Below are 19,911 nucleotides of genomic sequence, written 5' to 3'. Positions count from 1 at the left end.
ATATGTTCCCATAAATGACAACCATAACTTACCTTATCTAATTGATTGGACATATTGCCAACAATCTCCCCCTTTGGCATTGATGGAAACATTTTGGGAAAATTGGCTATGTCCCAAACATGCTGTAATGCCAATCAAAACAAATAGCCATAACATAAGAACATAAGAAAACAAGTATTTGTATTTATGTTATGAAAGAATACATTCCTTATTTCTTCCTATTACAACTTATTTCTCCCCCTTACATATTATACATGTTACTATTTCTTACAATACAATTTTCCATACATCCCCCCCCTTTGACATCAATGACAAAGGTATCAAAACTGTCAAAATTTGGTAGCTACATATCAAAACTTGGAAAAATAATTGCTGAAATTGGTCTTCAACTACTCATTTTTTCTTCCAGCTATCCTTCAATGCATTAGATACACTAATAAGTGCACATAAAGCATATGTTGCTAATTCTACTGCCTTCAAATCTATAGCCACAAATTTGTCATATGAAGACTTTACAGACAAGCATTCTTCCAATTGATTTTCCAGTAATGTTATTTGAGGGAATAAGTGTACTCTCAAAAGAGTGAACCTCTTTAGAATTTTCTCCTTCTCCACTTTTATTTCCCTTATATTATCATGAAGTTTCTAAATTGTATGCTCAATAGTGTTCACTTTCTAATTCTACTTCAAAAAGTTTTTAGTGACTATTTGAAGTTCAGTCACTTTATCCTTGATATGATCATCATATTCTTTTAGATAAATGTATGCTAAGTTACACTTAGCATATGCTTGTTTTCCTTCCTCTATGCATTGCCTTAGTGCTTTAATACGTATGTTCAGAGTTTCTATAGCATTTCTCATGTTAGTACACATGGTGTTTAGAATTTTACCATTGTGCTTAGTCTATGCTTGAATGGTAGCTACATTCGTGAGTGTAGAAAACTCATCATCAAAAGCTTTGCACAAAATTGTTGTACACTATTGAATATCAGCTGGGGTGTCAATAGGGCTTATTATCTTTTCCATCTTGTCCAAAACTATGGTCAAAGTCTTTTCTATTGACTTGACTAATTTCTTCTTCTCGAGGAGTTTGCTCAAGGAAGATATAAGATTCTACGCTTCATCTTCTTCATTAGATTGTGGTAGAGTTGCTGCTACTACTGTTTGGGTATGAGGAGTGGAAATTTTGATTGCTACCACTACTATCAAAGGCACACTTGAGATACCTGCTATAGTGCTAGTCTCCATTTTTTGTGTAACTTCTTTAGTAGTCTTTTGAACCTCTTCTTCATCAAAACTACTGCAATCCACAATATTTCCAACAATGCTAGCACCAAATCCTTGAATGGATATTTTGATTTGTCAATAGTCACTTTGGTGTTGTCTACTTGCATAAAGTCATCACCAATAGTGATGTGAGGAGGAGAACTTGGTGTGGCTGCTACTTCAGTACTGTGACAAGGGTTGTAAGCTGTAGGACTATCCTCCTTTGTTTGCACACTCTCCTTGGGTGTCTGGCTGGCTTTGATTGACTACACACTTAATTCAAGCTTCTTGCTTGCCACTTTTTCATGTGCATACTAGTAAATTTGAACTCAAATTTTGACCAATTTTGGTCAAATTTTCCAACCAGGTTGGTCAAAATTTCAACCAAGATGTTTGTCAAAGTTTTTCTTGTCAAAAATTTGACCAATACATTCAATGAAATTTTTTTAATTTTTGGTGGTCCTGATTTGTCAATGTTGGTCAAAATTTTGACCAATCCATCCATCGAATTTTTTTTGATTGGTCAAAATTTCAACCAATCCATTTGTCAATTTTTTTTTGATTGGTGGAAATTTCAACCAATGCTTGGTAGAAAACTAACAGGCATTGGTCAAAATTTCCATCATCGTTTGGTTAAATTTTTTTAGCATTGGTGGAAATTTCCACCAATGGTTGGTCAAATTTTTTTAATTCGTGGAAATCTCGACCAATGCTTGGTAGAAAAATAACAAGAATTGGTTGAAATTTCCAACAATGTTTGGTCAATTTTTTTTTAAAAAATGCTGTATCAAGCAATTACTTCTCATCTAAGCCATTTAATTTGCAACCTTTTAAATCTCTGCAAAGATAGAGTTGGGGCAGAAATTTTTTTCTTTTCAAAGGTGTCCTCTGATTGTAAAGTGTCCATTCCATTATATTTTCAACAAATAAGACATATCTACTTCAATAAATAATGGAATGGATGCTTTACAATCAGAGGACACCTTTGAGAAGAAAAATTCTCCTACTCCAACTTTACCTTTGTAGAGATTTAAAAGGTTGCAAATTAAATGGCTTGGATAAGAAATAATTTCTTTATATAGCATGGAACAAATGGACATTTATGCATAGGGCACCATCAACTATGTGAGTGATGTAGATGCAACCAAAATTTTTGGGGTCAAAGCCACCAATTAGTATAAGGTTTCCAATCTCCACGAGGTTGACATTGTGGTTGTAAGGGTTGTGGAGAGCACACTTCTTCATTGTCTACTTCATCACTAATTAACTTGCACCATAGACTGACAGTCTTCATCTTTGTTGTGGGCTCCTATCCCCTATGTGAGTGCTGATGTAGAAGCTGAAGCAAAAAAAATAAGTAAAAGAATGTTGAATAATGTTTCTAATCTCAACTTGGTCAATATTATTTATTTAAGGGCTATGGATTGGGCAATTCGTCAATATCCAATTAGGGGTAGCATTGCATCCTCTTTAACTATTACATGCACATCCATAAGAGGAAATAGGTTGTTGGCTACTTCTTTTTGCCTTGCACTTTCTGCTTTGCGAGTTTTTCTTAAACACAACTCTACATCCATCCCTAGTTTCAAGTGATTTGGCAATGCATCTATTTGTTGCAAAAAAAAAACCCATTTCTTGTTTTAGTTTCTGATAGGTCTTGCTCAACTCTTTCATTTGGAGAGAATGTTTTTGTCATTGAAGAAACACATAAAACATCTCAAGGCAAAACTGAAGATGAAAATGAGTACAAGCATACGGTTGACTTACCTTAGACAAGCTTCACCCTCAGAGCCAATTCAACAACACATGAACTAGAAATATAGAAGTTGTGGGATGAGAAATATAATAGATATTAAATAGGGTTGCAAACAAGAACATAGGGGATATTTGTACTCTTCATGATGGTCCCCCTTATGCCAATGGAAATTTGGCGATACTGAAAGATTTTATCAACAAATATAAGCCACTTGAAGGGTATAAGGTGTACCATGTGCTTGGTCCCCCTATTTGACACTTTCTCCAGAGTATATATGAAGGGAAGTTTTTTTTGAGGGCCACATTTATAGAGGCCAAAAATTGGTTCATTGGAGTCCCTCATCTAGCATGGCTTTCACTGGGGTCGAGTTGGAGTATCTAGAGGGACATATATCAAGAAGTGTTTATGTTATTTTCAAAGTGGCTAACGCAGTAGACACAACTCTTAATTTTCTCAAAGGACTTCTACCCAGTTTGGTTTCACTATCTGGACTACAACCCTATGGACAATTCCTACAAATTGTAATGCCCCCTTTTTATGTTTCTTGGACACTATGTGAGCTATTTCAATATTATAGCTAATTCTATTGATTTATGAATGTTGATCAATGAAGGTATATATGACTAGTAATTCCAAATGCTAATATGGATAAAATAAACTAATGAATTATTATGCAAGTGTGGGTGTAATATGCAATTAATGCAATAAGTGTATAATGAGCAATGCAATGACAATGAATTATGTAATGGAGATGAGAATAGCATATATATATTTACAATTTCAATTTCAATGCCATAATGGAATACCATGAGTCTAACAAGGCTGTGACTACAATACATCCTAGTAATTTGAATAATTATATGTGATTATCTCTAACTTAGCAATTATTGAATATGCATGTACCCTGCGAACTATCTTTGATAGGAAATGTAATATATGCTATTGTGTCATGATAATTGAATGACAAAGTCATCTCTGATATTCTTTAATATGAATTATGCAATCTGCTGATTTAGAGTCATCTCAGATATGCAAAAATGAATATGCTCTAAATATGATGCCATCTCTGATCTATTGTATTAATTCTTTCACTTTAATATATAAGGTTGCAATAGCAACATAAATGCTTAGCTAGTGGAATCCACAAGAGAATCTTTTTTTATAAAATCAATTCTCATATCCCCCTCTCATAGCTGATCGACTTGGATATTTCTAAATTATGAAGGGATACAATGAAAAGTCATCACATTATATCAGTGGCTTGTCATTTATTATCTTTTAAGACAAATCAACAATGAGAATTGGCTAAGGGATTGACACAATAACATAACTCTTATGCTTATTATCGATTTGGACAACCTTAATCTCAAAGATACCTGTATGCATCCATAGCAAGTGTTTGGTAATGATATTATCACATAATGTATAATGACATTGGTCCTAAGGCATTTATTGTCACTATCTAAATGTTCTTGTAATATTGATGTTGTCATTTCTATGAATTTGTATCTTTCCATAGTCTTATCAAATGCTATTATCAAAGATTTAGAGCTATTGTCTTGCCACTGAGTCATTAGCCGATAGAGATGAGCTCTTTGGATGATTATTAACTCTTTGTAAATATGAGATATTGGTATCATTAACCAAAAATATTGATAAGACCATTCCCATATTGGCAATAGACTTAGATCATTATCAATTGTAGATGGTGTAATAATTAACAGATTACTAAACTCTATTTGGTTGGGGATATTACACAAATGCTGCTATTGCAGTCAATGGTCAGCTTCTTTATGCAATGGTCTAGGTAAGAACAAAATCATATGTAGATACTACTACATAAGATGTTAAAAATCTTGCTTTTGAAAGTGGCCAACATATTGTTGTTGCAGAAGATTTAGTTAGTACTCTACAATTAAAGAAGGGGGTACTTGAGCTTGATGTGTTGGGAACATTTTGTGGTTCAGATCTTGAAAATTGTAGTTATATCCATCCCTTAGAAAATAGGGAATTCCCTGTTGTTGTGTGTGAAGATTACATAATGACAAAATCTAGAACAGGGCTAGTTCATACTGCCCCAGGCCATGGCCAAGAAGACTTTTTGATTGGCATGAGATATAAGCTTCCAATATCATTTCTTGTAGATGATAATGACGAGTTTACTGAAGAAAGTGGGGAGTTTTCTGGTTTGGATGTCTTGGGTGATGAAAATGTGGCAATTGTCAAGAGCTTAGATGAACACTCATGTCTTATCATGGAAGAAGTGTACAAACATAAATATCCTTATGATTGGAGGAAAAAAAAGCCTACAATATTTAGAACAATATAATTGTGGTTTGCCTTTGTTGAGGGATTCAGACAAGTTGTTTTCGATGCTATCAAGAATGTGAAATGGGTTCCTCTATAGCTTGAGAACTAGATAACATCCATGACAATTAGCCGATCTCTTGAACTATAGCAATGCATCTATTTGCTACAAAAAAAATGGTACCCTAATAGAACCAAAAAATTTACAACACCTTAGAGTCACAAGGAAAAATAAATGCCGATATGAGAATTGGTAACAATCAATAATGCATTCAGCATTGAGATTAAATATATTTAAAATGCACATAATGAATTTCAACTTGAATAAATTTATGAATTGGCTTGTGCTAGCTATTTGCTACGCTCTCGTGGATTAGGTCAATTTTGTTTTGTAGAATAATAATATGCTGAAGATGCATTATTTCTACAACAACAAGGTGCTCTAAAGTTTGGGTCTGAGGACAACTCTCATTACTTGCAATCAAAAGCAATGCACTATCCATAATAGAAGCACCATTTAGCATGGTAGCCATAAGAATATCATGACCCTACATTAAGGTAATTCAAAAGATGTAAATCAATTCATTATTGAAAAAACATCATTTATTATCTAAGTTGAAAAACTATAATCGACTAAAAATAATGACATATTGTAAAAGATTCATTCATGCATGCATTTTCAAATCCAGGGACATCACACAAAGGATTGTCTTCCTTTCCACTACCATATGCCCTGCAATGTCAATTGAATCATGTTAGTTATTTTCCATGCTCCAAACCAAAGAGAAAAGCATCATTCCACTTTCATAAACCTTTCAATCGTCCATTACGAATAAGAAATAGTACTTATCCAAACCATCCTTGTTCACAATGTCCTCTATACATATACATGAGAGCCTAAAGATTTAGCAAATTTTAGATAGAACCCAAGAAGGAAACAATAACTTATTGGAACAAAAAGACATGTCAAGTTTAGCATATGATTGACTTACTTTGAACAAGCTTCACCCTCAGAGCCAATTGAAGATGAAGATGATAATTTCTATTTCATACAAAATTAAGAGAACAACTAAAAAAACATTTATAATAAAAGAAATAAGGTATGTTAGTTTGAGCTTCACTTCGTTTCGAAATACTTTAGTATTCTCTACTTAACAAGGCCAACCACGTGAAGGTGGAAGCTCATCTATCCTCAACCCCCCTCCCCCTAACATCAATCTAAATTCCCCATTAACATCTAATTACATACTTCATTCATTTCATTCATCCATTTATGAACTATAACATTCAATCAATACAATCACATAACATTAATTAATATGATATAAAATTCATTAATACACAATACTAATCAAGACTTTATATTATATTATCGGAAGATTTTACAAAATTTTTGCCTTGTTGAACTGTAGGCACCGGGGGAAAAAGAAAAAGGCAAAGAAAACCCTTAGTATAGCCTGAGACCAGAGTCTTGTATACATTACAGATGCCCTTTATAAGGGTCTTGTATCCATCTTAGCTAGATTCCGTTCCCAATATATTGGGGAATACAAATAACAACGGTTGAGAGGGTTACAAATATTAATGTTGGAGGAAATTGGAGTGACAAAATTTTGAGGAGATCTTTAGGACACTGGAGGTAAATGTTGCAATCCTTGAATAATCTACCATAAAAAACAATATTCCATGGCAATGAAAATAAGGGGGGTAAGGGGTTAATAGGTCTTACCCCCAAAAAACCAAATATCCGACAAGTCACCTATTCTCAAAATAGGAATCCGTAAAACTATTTAGCACATTACACTTCTAGGTTTGGTTACAAATAGAAATATACATATACAGAGGAGAGTGTATGAATGATTTAGATTTGCATATGTATACATATACATGTATATATGCTTATGGGAGATAGTTTGTATATATATATATATATATAGACATATATACATATATACATATATGGAAATATACATTTAAACATATATATCTACATAAATAGAATTGTAAAAATGTATATACATTTATATATACATATATACATATGTAAATCTCTACACACACACACACACACACACACACACACACACACACACACACACACACACACACACACACACACACACACACACACACACACACACACACACACACACACACACACACACACACACACACACACACACACACACATACACACACACACACACACACACATTAGAGATTAACTTGCACCAGTGATTAACAATGACAGATGAAAAGAAAAGAAGGAACAAAAATTTATTATTCTCCTTAGCATTGTAGAGATGTAAAACAATGAGTTCAATATCAAGTGTTGTCAAATTAATGGATGGTCATATGTTGAGTCATTTCTAGTTAGAATAAATCAACATAGAAGGTATAAAAAAGTATGAAGGAACAAGCATACAATTGACTTACCTCAGACAACCTTCACCCTTAGAGCCAATTCAAATAGCATGTGAACCAAAAATACAAAAGTTGTGGGATGAGAAATAGATATTAAATATGGTTGCAAACAAGAAAATGGGGGATATTTTTACTCTTCATGATGGTTCCCCCTTATGCCAATGGAGATTTGCATATTGGGCATGCCTTGAACAAGATATTGAATGATTTTATCAATAGATATATGCTGCTTGAAGAGTATAAGGTGCACTATGTGCCTAGTTGGGATTGCCATGGGCTGCCCATTGAGCTCAAAGTTCTACAGTCCATAGACTAAGAGGTAAAGAAAGCTCACACCATTGAAACTAAGAAGGAAAACTTCTCAATTTTCCAAAAAAATTGTGTTTATATATGTTTAAACACATATATAACATGTGTGTTTATATTCAAGAAAATTCGATTGGCAGGTATAAAGCTAAATCGCACAACCTTTGCCAGCATTATTGATGCTTGTTCCAAAACAAGAGCTTTGGAATAAGCTATGGACATGCACTAAAGCATAAAGAATTTATGTCAGATGTTGTAGTCTCAATTGCCATGGTAGACATGTTTGAAAAATGGAAGCATAGACAAGGCATGTGAATTTTTTGATAGAATTCATGAACAAAGTGTGGTCATGGCATGCCATGATTGCCAGAAATGCATCAAAATAGATTTGATGAGATTATATATATGTGTTTAAGTTGTGATTGTCTTGGTAGACATGCATGCACAATTAACAATATTAGATTTCCACAATCCATTTGTAATGCAAGTTCATTCTGGATTTGATTGTGTGTTTTTTAGCATCATCATTTCAGATCACTCTTTGTAATCCATCATAATGATGAGAGAGTGCAGGTGTTAGGAATAAGGTGTCTCAACCTTGTATAATTCCTATTCTTATTATTTGTTTTGTAATATGTATTTCTTGCAAATAATGTTGATGTGTCGACATCTTGAATTGTGTATAAGGAGATCATGACTAAAATGGTTATGACGGATTCCTATGACACGTAAGAGCTATATTAGGAAGATTTAATGACAGGTGAAGACATGTGGCAACCAAGATATTTGAGTACTGTACACTCTACCCCAATAGTGGGGTTCGGGGCATCGGCCCAAAATTTGTTTTGGGGTTCCTATTTTCTCGGAGAATGGTAAAACCCTAATATGGTTTACCTTTGGGAGTAGCCCTAAAATGAAGTGCATGTTATAAGCATTTTTAGGGTTGCGAAGAGATGCGATGCAAAAAGGTGTATTGTTGGTACTGCGAGTAGCTACTGGAGTCTTCTGTTGTTGATGTTGAACTTGCATTGCAAGTGTATTGTAACCTTGTGTTGAAGATAATACATTGTGCAGGTTCTGAAGGGGTGGGGTTGTTTTACCGAAAGGTTTTTCCCCACCGAAAAATCCTTGTGTTATGTGTTCCTTTCTCTGTCTATTTTTTGTATGCATGGTTGCCTGCAATATTGTTATTTACATGATATTGAATCTATAAGTGTAGAAGATTTTAATAGGATTTGCATCATACTTTCCTTATGAGATTAGTGTAGGAAGTTGTTTCCACACCTGAGTTTCCTTACAGCGGGATGCATGCAAAATGTCAAATCATAGCCAAGGCATGTGAACTATTATTGTTGTCATTAGAGAAGTTATATATTAAAAAAGAAAAAAAAAAAAGAAAAAAAAAAAGAAAAAAAACTGTTATTATTTTTAGGATCATTGCTGATAGATATTACTTTGTCCATTGATGTGCATAAAATATTTATATTCTTTCAAAAGACATGGCTCCATCGGGGCACGACTCTACGTGGTCAAAGGCCATGTAGAGTCATGAACCTACATGGTCATGACTAATCAAACTATCTTAAACACTGAAAGTAACTAATATGCTTCTTCATTAATATGCTCAATACAATAAGAAAACTTAGTAACTATGCACAACAAGTTATATGCTAAAAGGAAATCATTTAGGAGATACATAATATGTGGAGAGTGGGATAATCCCTATCTAACACTTACTCTAGAGTATGAAGCTACATAGATTGAAGTATTTGGGCAAATGTTTTATTAGAACCACATTTATAAAGGCTGGAAATTGATTCATTGGAGTCCCTCATCTGGCATGACTTTGGCTGAGGCTGAGTTGGAGTATCCAGAGGGACACATATCAAGAAGTGTTTATGCTATTTTCAAGGTGGTTAACATAGCAAAAACAAGTTTTTGATTTGCTCAAAGGACTTCTACCCAGTTTGAGTTTGGCTATCTGGACTACAACCCCATGGACAATTCCTAGAAACACTACTATTGTAGTTAATGGTCAACTTCTTTACACAGTGGTCTAGGCAAGAACAAAATCATCTATAGATACTGCTACAAAAGGTGTTAAAAACCTTTTTTTAAAAGTAGCCAACATATTGTTGTTGCAACAGATTTAGTTTGTACTCTACAATTGAAGTGGGGGGTTCATCTTGATGTGTTGGGAACATTTTGTAGTTCAAATCTTGAAAATTACAGCTATATCCATCCCTTAGAAAATAGGGAATGCCCTATTTTTGTGGGTGGAGATTACATAATGACAGAATTTGGAATAGGGCTGGTTCATACTACTCGAGGCCATAGCCAAGAAGATTTTTTGACTAGCATGAAATATAATCTTCCAGTACTATCTCTTGTAGATGATAATGACAAGTTTACTAAAGAAACTGAGTAGTTTGCTAGTTTGGATGTCTTGGGTGATGGAACTGTGGCAATTGTCAAGAGCTTAGATGAACACTTCACTGACAATATCATCCACAAAACCCTTGTCTGAAATTATCTCTTGTAGGAATACAAATATTGTCTAATACACAGAGCTAACTTAAACAACTATTTCAATTTGAAATTGAGAGGAAGAGAGGTAGGGCTCCCAATAGTCTTGTAGACCTAGTTATTTATTCTACACATGAAATATCTATCCTATTTCCTTATAGTTCAACCAAATTTCATGTCCAATATTTATTTGATATGCATGTTAGTACATAGAATTACCATACAATTGCTTAGGAGTGCATCACAAGGATTGGGAATGGTGTTTTTAAAATACACCAGGGAAGAGTTAAACCCAATTAAAATGCCTGCTAGTTAAAGACACTTGGAATACTTTATCAATTACAAAACAAGGAGATAAGAGTATATTCTAGAGATGCTTGAGTTTTTCCCTGTTCTTATGTAAGGATTGGGGGTGAATAAGATGAATTCATGCTAAAATTAATTATTTGACAAGTAAAAAAAAATATTTATACCAACTTTGAATAATGTGAAACTAAGGAATGATTTTGCTTGATGTTGACAAATATGACTTTGGTTGATGCTTTATACTTATCTCAAGAATCTTGCTGATTAACCGTGCACGGGCTCCTACTTCCATATAAATGATTTTAAGTTGCTAAGCTTCAAGTGGTATTTATTTAACTATTTGAGTTAGTTTAGCTTCTTAGAAAGTTGATTGTCTTGGATAAATTAATACTCTCAATAACTACATTTAAATATCTTTTTAGTAGAAAAGGGCAGTTTGGGTTTTGAATGTTCTTAGACAAGATTTCATTTTGAATTAATTTTAAAATTGACACATGCTTCTATTTGCTGATATTTTCTTAGGTTAAGGGAAACCAAAAAATAGCATGCATGTGGTGAAATTTGTTCAAGTTTTACAGAGGTGACCAATATTTTGACTCTAATGCAGTGCTTTATTGAAATGGACATGAACAAGGATTACCTGTATGACTTATTTATGGTAGCCTATCTAAATAGATCTCCTTGAATATTATGATGAAATTGTTTTTGTTGACAACAACTCATTGAACAATCATAGATTAAAGTAAATAAGATAGAGAATGTAAAACCAGGAAGGAACCTCTATAGATTTGAGTTGATTTGCTTGAACATTATGATGAATTTTTTTTTATTGGGTTGATGATAGCATTGAACAATCATAGTTCAAAGTAAACAAAAGAGAGAATCTAAAACTAGGAAAGAACTATAGATTTAAGTAGATTTCCTTAGGCATTATGATTAAAAAGTTTTTGTTAATAATAGAATTGAACAATCGTAGCTCAAAGTAAATAAATGAAAGAATCTGAAACCATGAAAGAATCCCTACAGATTTGAGTAGATTTATTTTAACATTATAATGGAAATGTTTTTTTTGACAATAACATTGAATAATCATAGCTCAAAATAGAAACAAAATTCTTAGAAAACCTTAGCAAAGGTCAAATCTCTTGACAGAGACCTTGCCTACAAGTTTGAGTGGCCTTAGAGGATTGGGGGTTTTGGATCTTTGAGATAATAAGCTCAGAGATTCCATTTATACATTCCTATTTTCACACCCAAACATGTAGCAAATCAATCTACCACGTAATATTTATACTGTGCAATTTTCTTAACTTCTTTCCACTCTTCTTTTCTTGCATCTCCTTCTATGGCTATCTTTTCTACCATGTTTTCCACTTTCCTTTTCCTAGTACAACTATGTAATTATTCTCTTTCCATACTATACTTCTCTTGGTAGGTACCTCATCTCTCACAAGTAGTGTTCCTAGGTGACTCTAGCGTAACCTTAGAATACCCTTCTAGCATATCTTGTATCACTTCATAACCCATAGGATGTGTGAAGATATTCCATAGGTCAAATAATTTCATGTAGGTATAATCAATCTATTTCCACAATAAAGAAAATGTTCTTTGCATACTTCTTTATAATTGCCCTTGGAATTCTATGTCTTTATTTCATATTAATCTAAAAACCTTTAATCATTCCAAAGTTACCTTCTATAATAGTAGCCTTATTCTACATGTTGTACTAATCAATGATAAGTTCCATAGTGCATTTATCCGACACCCAAGATGAATTTGACATATTAGGGAATTTATGTAAGATATGAAAGTATATATACATAATCAGTTATCCAAATCTAAATGGCTGGATCTTTTCAGGTTTGATCATCCTCACATTTTCAAGTAGTTGTTGCCTTATGATCTTGCACACATCAAAATTTTCCTTTGCCTATAACTATCTTATATGTAGTTTATATGACTCCTGCTATCATTGATATGTGTCTTGAACTACAATATATTTTATATCCCAGAATCTTTTCTAAACATCTTACATTAATCTTCCTAATATAAGACAATTCCATTTCTCTTCTATCCCATTTAGTCCCTATTTTTTCTCAACTTCCTTCTTTATAAATTTAGTTCAATAAAAATATGTATCGATTCCTTAGTTTTCAAGGTGGTTTGGTATACTAACCAAACATATCATCATGAATTTTGCTTAGAATAATTACTATCCAATTTTTCTCATCAAATTCCTCATAGTCAATGTATTGTAGGATGTTCATGTTTGCTAAGTGTTCAAAAAATAATTTGAATGTCTTATCATCATTGTAAAACTTATCTAGGTCTAAACCTATATCTCCATCTCTAATAGATTCTAACTTGTAGTGAATGTAGGCTATAATATCCTCCACATGTAACACTCTCATAGGGGTTTGTGAAAACACACATGATGGTTCATCTCCAATATATATAAAGAGGTATTTCTAAAATTGATACCTCAGCCTATCTTTAAAATCACATAGATATGACTGATTCATGATTGAAATACTTCTCAAATGAATGCAAATGAAGGGTTAATTACTCTTTGAAATAGATAAATACCCCTTTATTGATCTCTCTAGGGAATCCATAAAACCTTGGAATCTTAATCCAAGATCTTTGCTTGATCTATTAGCTTGAATGGTGAAGAATGAATCCAAATTTTCCTTTAAATTCTTACAAAATCTCCTTAGCACTAATTTCAATTCGTAAAAGTACATAAAGCTGATGAAAACTCACAGTAAACATAAAAATCATTAGTGTTTTTCAATTTATTTAAATTATCATTTGGGAACTAAGATTCAATAAGGTTAGCAATATCCTTCTCTTTCTCAACTGATCTATATTATTCTCTAGAGGGTTGAATGTGTGTTTGTACTTCTCCTTTTGTCCTCTATCTAACCCTTTCAATTTGATCATCTCCCTTATTAGAGTCATCCCCTATGGGAAATGAAGATGTATCTTCATTTACCATTGATGGAAATTAATAGTGTACCCAATATGTCTAGGGTTAGGAGCTTACTATTAGTTGTAGGTATTGATTTTAATAGAATGGGTTGCAAACAAGAAAGCAAACAAGAACACAATCCCTGTCTATTCAAAAAATTAAATAGGGTTGCAAACAAGAAAGCAAGGGATATTTTTACTCTTCATGATGGTCCCCCTTATGCCAATGGAGATTTGCATATTGCTCATGCCTTGAACAAGATACTAAAAGATTTCATTGATAGATATAAGCTACTTGAAGGGTATAAGGTGCATGCCCCATACATAGATGGTATAAGATATCAAAAGATTTTATTGATAGACACCATACATAAATGGCAGTTTCAAAGCCCCAAAAGTGAAATAAATGCATTTTGAATAGATGATCTTGGTGGTCATAAACTATAGGGTGGTTGATTCTTACCTCCTTTCTCCTCTCCTATTGACCATGCGTCAAACTCCCGCCTGCTGTAGTCGCACGTACGAAAACAAAATGAACACTTAATTACCCTTTTTTATTATCACATCATATGTTTGAAAGGTCAAAATTTTGACTATCAATTTAACCATGGTCAAAATTTTGATGATATCGGGCCCATTTAAAAAAAATGAATTTTATAACCCAAATAGGCCTTTGGTCGAAAATGTGGGCCTAATGTACTAGTGGCACTTGTTCTAGGCATCTACGTACTATCTCCAGGTATCTGTGCACTCTCTCCAAGCATTTGGCTTGCCTTCTTATTCTGCGCACTCTCCTTATGCATAGTGGACATGAAAGAAACTATAGCCTCCTGAGTTTCTTTATTGACTTCCTCATAATTTCCTCCCATAATAAGAATGGAGCTTTTCTTATGCCTCAATAATGGTGCTATACCTTTCAAAATTTCTTTTATGTCTTCTTCACTATTTATAATGCATAACTTTCTCACCACATTTATTCTTATCTATTTATCCTCTTCTATAACTCTGCTCTTCCTATTTAGCAATCTATTGTACAAATCTTTGGGTATTGTCCTTTTATAGTATCAAACCTCTTATCTTTTGAAATCATGTTTCTAACTACAACATTTTCTAGCTGTCTCCTACTCATGTTTTTATACAAGTCATAGTATTTATTTAACTGTACAAACTTGTTATCATTAGTAATTTACATGTTAAGGTTTTCTACCTTTGGCTTCCATGCTCTGTGTCTTGTTGATGTCTTGGCTTCTTGATCAATTGCTTCATCTTGTCTGTCACCAGTCTCTTCCTCAGACTTGGATGAGCTAACCCATAATATTTTCCTTCTTTTTCTTGGGGCACTTATGGTGTGTTTTAATCTTCTTTTGGAGGGGTTGTTATCCTCATGGATTTTCTTGATGTAGATGTTTCCTCCATCTTCATTGGTTTTCTTGGAGGTTGCCACTACATAACTGCTACATAAGGTACAAAAGCAGTCTGTGCACTTGTTTGGGAAACTATGACCTCTTCATTGGTCCTGCCACTGTAATAGGTGTAGGGGTTAATAGCTTAGTTTGGCCACTAGCCTTCATTTCCATAGATAGTACCTTTACCTCATCAAACTCTTTCCTTGTCATTCCAAATTCTTTCAAGATAGAACCAACAACTTTCTCTACCTTTTTCTTGGAGTCCTTCATGACTTGACTAGTTTTCATTTCTCTCATTTTCTCTAAATATGTTCCCCATTTGGGACAGTTAGAATCAACTTTAGAATGAAGGATTATTTGTGTATACCCATTAATTAGATCCTCACTCATCTCATATCCCATAGGTTCAATACATTTCACCTAAGGAACTATTGCCTCCATGCATGTAAAATTAGTCTCAACCATGAAAAATAACTCATCCTTATATTTTTCCACTAGTATTGGAGGTATTCTATACCTTCATTTCTATTTGGAAAGATTTCATGATCCTGTCCAAGTCGCTGTCTCTAATTGCTTCAGGTCTTGACCTATAAGCTTGAGTGATCTGCTACATACCACACTCATTTTCATTCCAAACTATGATACCAAGAAAATTCTTGATAGCATAGAAGAATATGTGTGTCAGAAGGGATTCAAATCTGAATATTACACTTCTTGATTTTTTGATTCTTGAGATATTATCCAATAGTTGTGTTTTGACAATATCCCACATGTTCACTTCTTCACCTCTTACTACTAGGTAAGCTACATGAAGAAATCCTATAGGGATTCAATCTATTTTTGATCCATGTAATCCAAAATCTTGCAAATAAGTCTCACTCCATCATCTTGAATTGAGTTGACTTTCATGTTCCTTCCATTGAAATATGTGTTTTGCCTTAACAAGTTTGCACACATTCTTGATGTTTACTAGACTGCTGCCCTGATTGCTCAATCTTGTGACCTTGTGAATTAGGTCATTATCAATGATAATAATAGAATCTCCTAGCCATAGAAGATCATGATGTACTCTACTAAGGATTATTCTTGTCCAATCATTATTATTGAAATCCATGTAGAACATATGCTTAACTAGGTTAAGATGTTCTAGATATCTATGTTTAGATTTCAATGATGAATCATTGTTGCACATCTTCTCCAAATCCTTTTGAATCTCTGAATCACCTATACTTTTAATCTTGCAATGTATATAACCTCTGATATCTTCCACTTGAAGAACATTTTTTGAGATTTGCAAAAATGCTCCAATGGGGTCATCAAGCAAAGAAACAAATGGGTGTTTCTTGAAATTATACCTAGGCTTATTGCTTACATTATAAACTTCTTGCCTTGCCATTCTCGAAGGATTATGATCAACAATTCAAAAAAATACCTCAATTTGAGTTCTAGGGTTTTTGGTGACTTCACATGCTTGTAGGGCTCATTAATTCTCCAAATATTGCTTTAATCTTGCACACAAACTTTGCACATGTAAATGATGCATGCAAGTCAGTTTGCATCCTTTAAATCTTTCACAATCTATACTATGCAATAAATGCATATCTGCCACTAGTTCAATATACTGTCTCTATGCAATAGAGAGTTTGATCCTTTCATATATCCTCATCATGATCATATCAGGCAATGCATACTTTATTGTATGCTTTTCTCAATGTCTACTACCTACTGTTAACTATGCAACCCCTTATATTTCCTTTAGCGTTAGTTATCAACAATTGATACTTTGTTCCACTGAGAATGCTCAATTCTGGTGAGAGGAGTTACAATAATAAGTGACTTCATTGTACTGTTAGGTGCATTTTCTATAGCTGTATGAGAGCTTTCTGGTTCCTTTTCCTTCATAAATGATTCATTCAATTCATTTGGTTGTTCTTTTACTTCATTTCTTCTATTGTTCTTTCTAAAATTTTGATTCCTGTTTAGGTCTCTTCTGTCCATTCTGCAAAACTTTGTTGTGTGTCTAAATTTTCTACACAACTGATATATAGGTACAAATCTTTTCTATTCATTTAGCTTATCATCAAGTGTTCTACAATTCCTTGCAATGTGTCCAAGATTGTTGCATCTGTAGCAAACAATCTGTCTTCTTTCTCCACTTTCATTACTATGGGATCTTCTTTTGTTTCCTGCATGGTTAGTGTTCCTATGCATCCTACTATTTATATTATCACTATCAAATTTAGGTTTCTTACAATCTACCACATAATGCCCATATCCATGAAAATTATGACAATTTTTTTTGAAATAGGTTTGAAAGACTTACCTTCGCAATTGACTTCAGTGTCTTTAGGTTCATCACACAAGGAAAAAGATTCCTTTCCTTTAGTATTCAAATCTTGATTAGATTCTTTGTCTTTCTCAGAGTGAGAAACATTCACTTTGTCTTTAGATGTATCATCTATCTTTATTAGGTCCTTGTTAACTTTAGGAATAACAAGTTCTTTTGTTTTAGCAGATTTCTTGTTGGATTAACCAAGAAAGAATCCAAGTCCATTCTTATCATAACTAGGTCTTTGTGCACATATTTGTTCTTCAATTTTATCACTACTGGTATATAATTTCTCAAGTTGCTACTTGGTTTGTACCAACTCACCTTTCACAATGGTGTTGTATTTTTCTAATTCGACATGTTCTAACTTAATAGATTCTAGTTCTAATGTTACCTTGCTTAACTGGTATCTTAGATCTGCATTTTTAGCTTTTATTTTAGAGTCAATCTTACCTCCATTTTTCTTTAGACTCAACATGAGTTCAACTATCTTTAACTCAAGTTTTAGGATATCATTTTCTTTCTTCAGATCTTCAATGCATCATCACTGGTCTGATTAGTAGGTCCTTTCTATTTTAGGTCGTCTATTTTGTCCTCCAATTCACTAGTGTAGGCTTTTGCATCCTTGTATCTATCTTTGAGGTCATCTCTTTCATCAGTAAGAAGATCAATTTGTTCAAGTTCTTATTCAATATTTTTCTTCATATTTTTCCATATCCATAGGGATCTTTTTCAATATGTTAAGCCTCTTCTAAATAACCAAGCTCTGATACCAATTGTTAGAGATAGATAATACTAAGAGAGGGGGTGAATCAATATTTTCAATCTTTTCACCCACAATTGAATATTATTATTTAATTTATCATGTGCATAAGAAAATAAACCAATAGTGCAAAAAAATGTAAACAACCATACACAAAGAGAGATCTGACACCATATTTTGTTAACTAGGGAAACCCTGGCCAAGGGAAAACCCTAGTGGGAATGGAACCCACTAGATGATTCACTATATAAAGAATCTTGTTAAGAATATTGACCTTGTTAGGAGTCTATAAAGCATGTATAGTGTCTCGAGTCCCTGTTAGGAGACTAGGCCTTGTTAGAAGCCTCAATCCTATTAAGAGTTGCTTCAACCTTATTAGGAGTTGGTAGATTACATACAAATGTGTGCAAGAAGAGCCCACTTCCCTAACATGTAAATATACAATAAGTTCTTCAAGAAATAGGTATACATATAATACTAAGTAGTTTGCTATACTTCAAAAATCTTATGATTGATGATTCTTCACTTAAGAGCAACTGCAAACATATTAATCTACATCATATCTTTGCATCATATAGCAAAGTATCACATTCACTTGTTACTCACATTTCACAAGATCATATCAACTTCATATTTATTGATCACTGAATCATCATTCACTTTCGTACACACTTTTTCACACACACTCACTTCGCAAATAAATTTCTTTATTTATACAATTTTTTTGGATAAATTATTCCTTATTTGGCTCATATAACATTATTAGAGTTGGCTCAACAATAATTCATAACTCAAAATAATAAATCAATTTGTTAAACTCATTCTACTGCTATGCTCTATTATGTGTTGTGTCATTATTACATCACTAATTTCTTCATAACTTGAACTCAATTGACTGTATGGGCATGGAAACTAGTAGATTTCATCATTATGATGTCATGCATCTCTGGTCAAGTGTGCAAAAGAATATTACAAGGGAATATTCTATTATCATCAAAACTATCTTGCTACTGTAACACTGTCTGATACTTAGACAATTTTCTTCTGCAACTGAATGAGGCTAATCTGAAAAACAAATATGTTGTCATAAATGAAAACCATAACTTACCTTATCTAATTGCTTGGACATATTGCCAACAAATGCAACCTAGGATGCTCCTGCATTAGACAACCAAGATTTCAAGAAACAATTTTCCTGAATCATGAGTGTATCACAACCTAAAATGAATCAAACTCAGATTGATAAATTCATAAAGCACCTTCAAATGGCTTTTATTTCTACTTCACCAAATACTCAAAGGAATCCTTTCCCTTTTTACTCTTATCAACCCTTTGATCTAAAATCTTCTCTATCTCATAAATCTATTGCTTAGGATAGTTAATCAGTACTATCAATTCATCATTAGATTCATGATACTTGTAAAGATAATTTTTTTTGAATATAGGAGATATATCCATGTCATCAGGAAACTCAACTTCATAAGCATTACCACTATTAAACTTTCTCAAGATTTTGAAAGGAATAAAATTCTTCATCTTTAACTTACTATAT

The 19,911-nt window shown here is 33.2% G+C and overlaps 1 pseudogene; it reads left to right on the top strand.

Moving 5' to 3' along the window:
* The first annotated feature begins 2,685 nt into the window (after window positions 1-2,685).
* LOC149539483 (isoleucine--tRNA ligase, chloroplastic/mitochondrial pseudogene) lies at window positions 2,686-10,586 on the top strand (annotated as a pseudogene).
* The last annotated feature ends 9,325 nt before the right edge of the window (window positions 10,587-19,911 follow it).

The sequence above is a fragment of the Cupressus sempervirens genome, chromosome 9, assembly GCF_028749045.1.
Source record: "Cupressus sempervirens isolate cs-2001-9-10 chromosome 9, ASM2874904v1, whole genome shotgun sequence".
Classification (NCBI taxonomy): domain Eukaryota; kingdom Viridiplantae; phylum Streptophyta; class Pinopsida; order Cupressales; family Cupressaceae; genus Cupressus; species Cupressus sempervirens.
The sequence above is the reverse complement of the archived record's forward strand: the minus strand, read 5'-3'. Positions and strand labels throughout refer to the sequence as shown.